Source organism: Cavia porcellus, unplaced genomic scaffold (assembly GCF_034190915.1).
Source record: "Cavia porcellus strain 051 isolate PalLab524CR breed Dunkin Hartley unplaced genomic scaffold, mCavPor4.1 scaffold_26, whole genome shotgun sequence".
Lineage (NCBI taxonomy): Eukaryota > Metazoa > Chordata > Mammalia > Rodentia > Caviidae > Cavia > Cavia porcellus.
The window spans coordinates 12,780,846-12,789,979 of record NW_026947509.1 but is presented as its reverse complement, the minus strand read 5'-3'; positions in this window follow the sequence as shown (position 1 = coordinate 12,789,979).

The window sequence follows — 9,134 nt, the reverse complement described above, 5'->3', positions numbered from 1 at the left end:
CTGGGGAGTGATAAAGGCCTGCACTGGGCAGGGGTGACAGCTGATGAGTGTGGCGGTTCAGATGCACCAAGCATCAGCAGAAGCCACTGGTGGTATTTATGAAGCCGGCAGGGTTGAGGCATAGAGAACTTGAAAGGCTGTGTAAACGCTGAGAGATTAGGGTGAGGGGTTAGTTTTGAATGTGCAGAATCTGGAGAGGCCAGAACAACCCTGCTGAGATACTTCCAACAACCGACTGTTCCCCACAATGGCCATTTCAGGGGGGCGATGAGGAGACTCAGAATCAGTGGATACCTAGTGAGATCTTTTCTCCCTTCCCAAAATAAAGCCTGATGAAAGCTTGAAGAAAACAACAGGGGAAAGCGAGTGGTCAGGCAGAGATGAGGGGGAAGCAATGGACAGGAGGCAGCCAGGTACCCCACAGGCCCTGGGGAATTCTGGCTCTGCTCTCCCATGGCTTCTGCTTCCTGCTGTGCTGGAAGACTCTCCTCACATTGCTTGGAGCGCTTGCACAACTGTATAGCTCACGAGGGACAGATGCTTCGGTCTCAGCCCCTGTGGGGGTGGCCCAGCTCTATGACCCTGTCCCAAGGGCTCAAGATGGCCTCGGTAGGTACCTCTGACTTCCCAGGTTCATATCACTCAGAACTGGGAAGCTGTGTTTCTGTCATGACCATTTAATCACTGAGCTAACAAACAAGAGAAAAAAACAGTTCCATAGGGCAAGATTTCGAGAGCAGAGTTACTTCAGTTGCCTGTGGAAATCACACTACATTGTGCAATCAGGCTTCTGGGTGAAAATGGACATTCGATCTTGATCTGATGGTCTGACCCGTCTGTAAGAAACCCCATTTTTCCTTGCATGGAGTTGCAGATCCATTGATGATCTGCACCCCACCATCACCACCACCACACAAACAGAAACCAGACAAAGGGCCGATGCTTTGTGATCTTCTAGAAACCATACCATCGGCTCTTCTTCCTGATTTGTTCTTTTCAGAAAAATGACACCAACAGGCCAACAAGACATAAGGTGGGTTTTTTCTCAACTTCCTTCCTTCTGGTCGAAAACCTCTCAAGTTCTGCCCACTCTTTATTCTACCCGCCACAAACCACTTCCTCCCCAGAGTGCTAGCCTCCCCACCAACAGCCTACTCCTCCTCTGCCCTTCTCTCCTCATCCCACAACCTGGCACCAGTCCAGGGGTCGTGGTCAGGCAGCTGGACACTGGCCAAGCTTCTTACTTCAGTCCCCAGCCCTGGACAGAGCTGGCATCGCCACAGTGGGTCACCTTGGGAGAAGGCAGGCAGGAGTCCCTGGTATTGTGGTCCAAGGTATGGCCAAAGTGGGGCCTGTCTTGTAATTGCTTTACATATGGCTTTCTCTTGTAAGAGACTGTAGGAAGAACAGATAGATACCACTGAGTGAATGTCTGCTGCCTTCCAAGCACAGAGCTAAGCTTATTCCATGTAATTCATTCAATTTTCTCAGTGAACCCCAGCGAACCTGTGGAGTGGGTGCCATCACCATCCCCTCTGAAACGTGAGGAAGTATGGTTTAGCGAGGTCAAGCAACCTGCCTGAAGCGAGATAGCGCCATGACAGCGTGGGAAGGCAGGTTCTGTCAGCCTGAGTCCCAGCCCCTGCTCTGAACCATGCTCACACCCTGCTTGGAAGGCATTGGTCGCTCATCATCACCTGTGGAAAGGGAAGACCATTTCCAACAAGAAGGCATTTTAGAGGGAATCTGGTCACCAGGGCCCAAGGGTCAGGCTGCCCGAGAGCCATGGGCACCTGTCCCTGGTCATCTGCAGTGCACTAATTCTTTCTCAATCCACCTAAAAGCCAAGCTCCATGGTCACCAGGCCTCTGGGCCCACATCCTACTTGGTTTTGTGGTAATAGGGCGAAGGTCATAAAGCTGATTCCTTCTATCCCAGCCTCACAGGCGGTGTTCCTAACAGCCAGCATTTCTCAAGTGCAGGCCACTGGGTGAAAAAATAGTTTAGCACAGCCCTCTAATTATTACTTTAAAGATAAATAAGTACCCCATGAAAGCACATGCCATGTAGATAGATGGTGAAGAAGTATGACCTTTTCTACAAATGGCTTCCATTTGCAAAGCAGAGAGTGATTCAGTGAATCCTCATTCCTGAAAAACCAAATTCCAAATTTACTCCTCCTCCTGCAGGAGGAATTTAGGATGACGGCAGACGTGCTCCAGCTGAGTTGAGATATCACTTTCTGTTTTCCTGTTCTGAGTTTGCGGCAGTCAGGACAAACCACCTTCCCATCACTTCTGTCTCAGAGACAGAAGTGAAATCTCAGGGGTGCATAACTCAGCGTGGTACAGAGCTAAGGAAACAGTGGGAATCTAATAGCTACGCAGAAAAGCTGTGAAAATTGGCCTCTTTCACAGTGGCTGTGGACAGTAGGAAGTATGAATGAATCCAAAACAGGCTCTGGGGAGCAAAGGAAGCAACCGCCAACGCACACACAGCACTGTGGTGGGCTTGGCGCAGTCCTGGGGAGCACACACCCATGCATGCGGAAACAGACACGGAAGCAACACATCTCCAAGACACCGCACAGATTATGATACGGGGAAGAGAGAGGAAGGGAAAGAACCACGTGCATTCTAAAGGGTACAGACCTGAAAAAGAGGGAGCGCATGGAGTTCAGGGTTGAACAGTTGAGTGTAGGTGGAGAAAATAATGTGGGTCTGTGTGTGGACGGTGCCCAGCTCCTAGGGTGCCTTTGGAGCTCCGGGGCATACCCAGGAGAAGCCTGGAGATGAGGCCTGTTATATTCCACAGCGATATGCTGATGCCATTTGGTCGGTGTGGTTCTATCCCTGCCTATGCCTATTTAACGAACTCTCCAACCTTTATCAAGCTTTTACAAATGACTGGCATTGTGCAGGGCAGCAGAAATACAACAATGATTAACATGTAGTCACCACTTCAAAGAACTTAGGGTCCAGTCTAGCTGGGGAGACAGAAAAGAAAAGGATGATGACAGTGCCCTGTAATAAAGGCTACATAGGGACCTGTCTGGATGGCTGAGAGGTAATGGGAGGAAGACCAAGCTCCAAAGGGCATCAGAGATGGTGGCACCTGAGTCATCTTAAAGAACATGGAAGGTAAGGAAAATGAGAGAAGGTACTCAGAGAGAGAGAGAGACAGAGAGAGAGTTCAGTCTAGAATGTCATTAAAAGGAGAGAGCACATGGGGAACTCCAAATATTTAGGTGTGGCAGGGGATTGAGCAAAAACATTTGAAGATTCAGGAAGGATCTGATTTAATTTGAATTTCAAACCAAGGATTGAATGGGAAACATCCTTGGTATGAAAGGTTTTAAGCAGAGAAATAAGTCTGTGCTTAATCCTGCAGGGTGAGAAGCTAGAGTCTTTTATGGAGTCTGCCCTTTCTCCTAGTCCCCCACTACCCCAGAGTCTCCCTTTCTCTTGCACCTTGAGCTGTTCAGGACACTCACCAAGCATGTTGGAAGGCAGCATGACCCCACTCCAGCAGAGGAACACCAGCAGGCCTGGCGTAGATGAATTTCTATAGTTTAGTCCAATTCAAGGTCCCCAAAAGTCACCCAGGAGACCAAGATGTGACTCGCAAGGAAGATGCCACTCAAACTCATCCAGACATCTCTGGCTGAGCATTTCAAAGTCCAGGAAAATGTCAGGCACTGGGCTGGGGATGTGGCTCAGTGGTAAAACATTTGCTTAACATTATCTGAGGCCCTGGGCTCCATCCCCACCCAGCATCAGAAGGAAAAAAAAAATAAAATGAGGCAGTAGGAGTCAGCATATTGGTGGCTTTTTAATATTAGCTCTTAACAGCTGAGGACAGGCAGGAAGAATAGCTTTAAAGGCAAACAGGTCATCCAGCACTAGTGTAGGTTCACAGTCACGTCCGACTGCCAGTCACTGTCCTTACTGTCTCTACTGTAAGGACTTCAGCCTACTTGCATCCTTGCTTTTTCTTTAAAATGGTTAAAATGCTGATTTGGTGGCCCACACAGTAGGTATTAGGGGACAACGTCAAAAGGAGATTTTTCTCTTTCCAAACAGGAAGTAACACTGCCCAAGTTCATGAAAAGTCAGCATCTCAGAACGCTTACGGAGAGTCTAGTGATGCAAACAGATATTGGCTTGGGAACTGAAATGAAGTTAGAAGAGACAGACGGGGTCCGACTACTTGGTGAGATGGAGAGAAAGTCTGAGCGAGTGGGGAACCAGGTGGGTCTGTCCCCGCCAGTGCTGCTCTGCCAGACCCTTGCCCTTGAGCCTAGGGGCCAGGCTGGCCAGCTTGCTGTGTCCTACTTCCCCGAATCCAGTTAGTGATCCTTTCCCCCAGGATCACTGTGGGTGCACTGTGCCCAGCGACAAGAGGTTAACTTCAGAATAACAGAATCTTGAGGTGGGAAGGTACCTTCGTAATTTGCAACCCCAAGTGAGTTGATTCCTGGCCCAAACTCACACTGTGGCTGAATCACACCTTTCCAGGCTGTCTCCTTTTCTTCTTGCCAATTCACCAAAACGTGGGAGCCATAAAAATACAACACAAAGTTGAATCTTGTGCATGAGACTCAACCTCATGGTTGGGCAGTAGCTGATTTCTCTCCGTGTTGGATGTGGTTTTCCCTCCAAATGAGAATGAATCTTGTGACATTCAATCAGTTAGTGGTTACGGGGTAGGCAGTGTGCTTAGGGATGGCATTGACCAGATGGTAAGGTGTCTTCAGGTAGAGCACCCCGACTTCCTGTAGGAAGAAGCACTGCCCAGCACTCTACATACCTAGGTATGGGGAAGGCTCCAGGAAGGAGGAAGGAAGCCCTGGGAATAAACAGTCTGAGATCAGCAGAGAACTGGCTGAGGTCTCATGGCAGATTCTAAAACTGAGTGTGGCCAAAAATAGCTGTCGGAAGGAGCGGCCAAGGAGGAGCTCTGCTCTGAGTTCCAGGACAGTCCTGCAGGCAGGTGTCCACTTGGCTCTCTGACTCTGTCCTTACCCATCACCTTTGCCTGTCTCAGTGTCCCTATCAGCCCCTTCATGAGCAGCTCAAGCTTTTACATAGAATTTCCTCTCTTCTGTGATGCTTTTTGTTCTTTGTAGAGAATACCAGGATCTCACAGGTCAAAGTCCTCTCTTCCCCCTTCGTTTTTCCAAATGTTCCCATGGCTGGCTAAATTTTTTTTTGAGCAATTATCATGTGTCATTGGGGAGTTTACAAATTTTAAAACCCTAATCTGAACAGAGAGATGGACACAAAAATTCTATAAACAACCATACAAGGAAGCATAGGACTAAATGCCTTGTACCTGCAAGGGGCAGGAAATGTCTCAGCTGCTTAGTGGAGAGAGAGATGCCCTGGCTGGAGTGCACGGAGCAGGCTCATAGACAAATAGTAGGAGGGGAGCTAGAGAGACCCCAAGCAAGCTGAGTTCAGCCAACATGTACCCACGAGAGGAACTGCACCATGCAGAATGGTAACAAACATTTAGTTACCAAAGCACCTCGTGGTTGACCATTTCTTTCCCACACACTATTGAAGAGTGGTGAGCTGAGCAGGACTATAGAGATGTCCAAAGGGCAGTGACCATATGCCAGATTCCCCAAGCTTCCAGAGGTAGAGTATCTCATTTAATTCAAGGAGTGATATTGCAAGGTAGATGTTATAATTTTACACCTGAGTTAATTAATGGTTAAAGAATCTCTCGAGATTAAATAATAATAACAAATAATAATAATAATAGCAATTATGTACAGTAATTACTATGCATCCAAACTAAGCGTTCTTTATTTTTGTCATTCTTGCTTTTTCTTCTTTTCTTTCTTTTTCCTTCCTTCCTTCCCTCTTTCTTCCTCTTCTCATTTTGTTCTCTCTTTCTTTCCTTCCTCCCTTCTTCCAGTAATGGGGATTGAACTCAAGGCCTTTGCACTGTGTTACATCCCCAGTCTTTTTTCATCTCTTAGTTTGAAACAAGATCTCACTAAGTCACTAAATTACCCAGGCTGAGCTCAGACTAGCTGGACTCTTGCCTCAGCCTCCCAGAGTGCTGGGGTTATCAAGATGGGTACCACACACACACCCCCAGTTAAAAATTCTGTAAGAATTATTCTTAGCCCCATTTTCTATGGGAAAAAATGGATATGTTTTTAAACTTGTCTAGTATATACAACTAAGGAATGTCATAGACCAGACCAGTGATGGCGAAGCTTTTAGAGCTTTTGATGATAACAAACAGCCCGCTGGTACACGTGTGCTGTAATTTCATTTTCACTGTACTAGACCTTTGATTCAAGTTGTCTACTCTCAGACCACAGTCTCTGAAGCTCTGAAACAAAACTGCCAACAGAAATATAGTGTGAGTACACACCTAATTTAAATGTTCTGTTATCTATCCACATTAAAAGGTAAAATTCACCTTCAATAATACATTTTATTTAGCCAAAAACCCCAAAATATTATCATTTCAACATATAGTCAATACAAAAACTATTAATTACAAACTTAATTTACATTCTTTTTATGTAAAATATTCTCTTCTAAATTAATGTATATTTTTAAATTGAAAGCATATTTTAATTCAAATACTAAGTTTGCATCACAAACCTTGATCTATATTTATATTTCGCATAACTTATAGTTGAAAAAGTAGATTCACATACCCAGTTTACTCCAAATGTACTTAACAGTCTTCCAATAACTGAGTCAAGTACCAAAAATAATTTTCTTGTCTTAATATTTGCATCCATACTGTCAGATCCAATTATTTTAGAATTGGCTTAACTTTGAAGCTAAATGCTATCATTTTAAAAATTATGTTTAAGTAATTCGCTAAATTTTGGACCAAGTCAGTATTACTAACACTGAATTCAAGAACGTGTTGCGTAAGCTGGAAAGCAACAATAAATTCATCAATACCGTATGACTAATGTGTCCTTCCTACATTTTTGTCTTTGCAACTAATTTGCATAATGGTCTTGACTACAGTGAAAACCTGCCAATTAATTTGTGCTAATCAAATGTTTGAAATTGAGACTGGGGATATAGCTCAGCAGTGCAGTGCCTGCCTAGCAAGTGTGAAGCCCTGAGTTCAATTCCTGGAATCAAAAAAAGAAAAAAATGTGTAAATCTGATAGCAATGGATAGTATTAAAAATTTCAATTTCAACAAAAATTCTTGTACCTATCAGCTAAGTCACCCAAAGGCTTTTCCTTCTCTTAGAACTTCAAATTTAGCTCATTCATATGCAGTGCGAAAGTAGTGAGAAAACACAAATCACACTGCTGTCTTTGGTTATTGAATATTTGGCAAATACTCCTTTGTTTGAAGAAAATCTTAAGAAGTAACAGGATAATAAATCTTTGTCAAAATTCCTCTATTTAACCAGTGAACCTTGGCAAAGAGCACAAGATCATCATATTAACTTTCTTCTGTTTCCTTTAACAATTCCACAAGGGGATGATTCATAGCATTTGCATGTCTAGAAAACAATTTTAGGGCCAGGGATGTCGCTCAGCCACATGGCACCCGCCTGGCAAGCACGAGGTCCTGAGTTCGATCCTCAGTACCAAAAAAAAAATTAATGACCATAGCTATAGCACTGTTAAAACATCTGAATACAGATATCTTCAGTATGAGTCACTTAAGAGGATCAAAGCAATAGACAAAAGATCAGTTTTGTGGGGGAGTTTGCTCCAAAATTACAATAAATACAGATTTTTTTTTTTTTTTTTTTTTTTTTTTTTTTTTTTTGGTACCAGAGATCGAACTCATGACCTAGCACTTGCCAGGAAGGCACTTACGCTGCTGAGCTATATCCCCAGGCCCTGTGTGTGTGTGTGTGTGTGTGTGTGTGTGTGTGTGTGTGTGTTTTAATAAATCCAGATTTTTAACATACTTACAGCATTCTTCCTTATGATGGAAGTTACATTTTTCATGTTTGGCTTAAGATTTTGACTGATTTTTTAAAAGTGCCTACACGGATGAGTTCAATTTATAGGCTGCAAAATTATGCTTTTTGAGAAAATTAATTTGAAAAAAAAGTCTTCCCCAATAAAACACATTCCAGGTATTAAATGAGCAGTATCTCAGTAACTAAGCTGAGGAAAGTCCTTACGAGTTTTCAACCTTAAATCAATTGAACTTTGATATCGATGGTGATTTTGCAATCCGTGGACAATCGTTCAGGTGCTTACAGGAAGAGCATTCAGCTTTATGGAGGTCAGATTGACAAACACAAATCACATATATTCAAGATGTGCATCGTGATGATTTGATACACATTGTGAAATACAATGATTACCAAATAAGTAAAATAGTCATCCTCTCACTCCCCTGCCTTTGCCATGTGTGCGTGTGTGTGTATGTGTGTGTGTGTGTGTGTGTGGTGAGAATACGGAAGATCTAGTCTATTAGCAAATTTCACGTCTACGATATATTATTAACTATAGTCATCACGTGGTACATCAGCTCTCCAGAATTTAATCATCTGATAAATGAAAGCCTATGTCTTTCCACCAGTATCTCTAATTTCTCTTACCTCCTAATCCTCAGGAACCACACTTCTTTCCTGTTCTCTGCGTTTAACTTTTTTAGATTCCAGATATGAGATCATGCAGTATTTGTCTTTGTGTGCCTAGCTTATTTCACTCAGCATAATGTCCTCCAACTTAGCAAATGGCAGGATTTCTTTCTTTTTTCAGGCTGAAGCATATATTTTTGATACGATATATAATCACATTTTCTTTCCCCATTCATCCATCAAGCGTTTTAGGCTCTTTCTATATCTTGTCTATTATGAATAACGCTGTAATGAATGGTGTCCAGATAGCTCTTCGAGACAGTGTTTCACTTCCCATGAATATATACCCAGAAGTGAGACTGCTGGACCATATGGTAGTTCTACTTTTAATTTTTTGAGGAACCTCCAAACTGTTTTCCATAATGGCTGTGCCAAGCTTTCACTATTTGTAAAATATCTTTCGAATTTTTTCTTATACTTTTCCAACAAAATTCCACAGCTAAAATAGTAATTTTTTACTTCTTCTCCATTTAAAAATGGTTGCTTTTTTTAAAATATAAGAATCCAAGTTTTCTTATGCATAGCTTGCC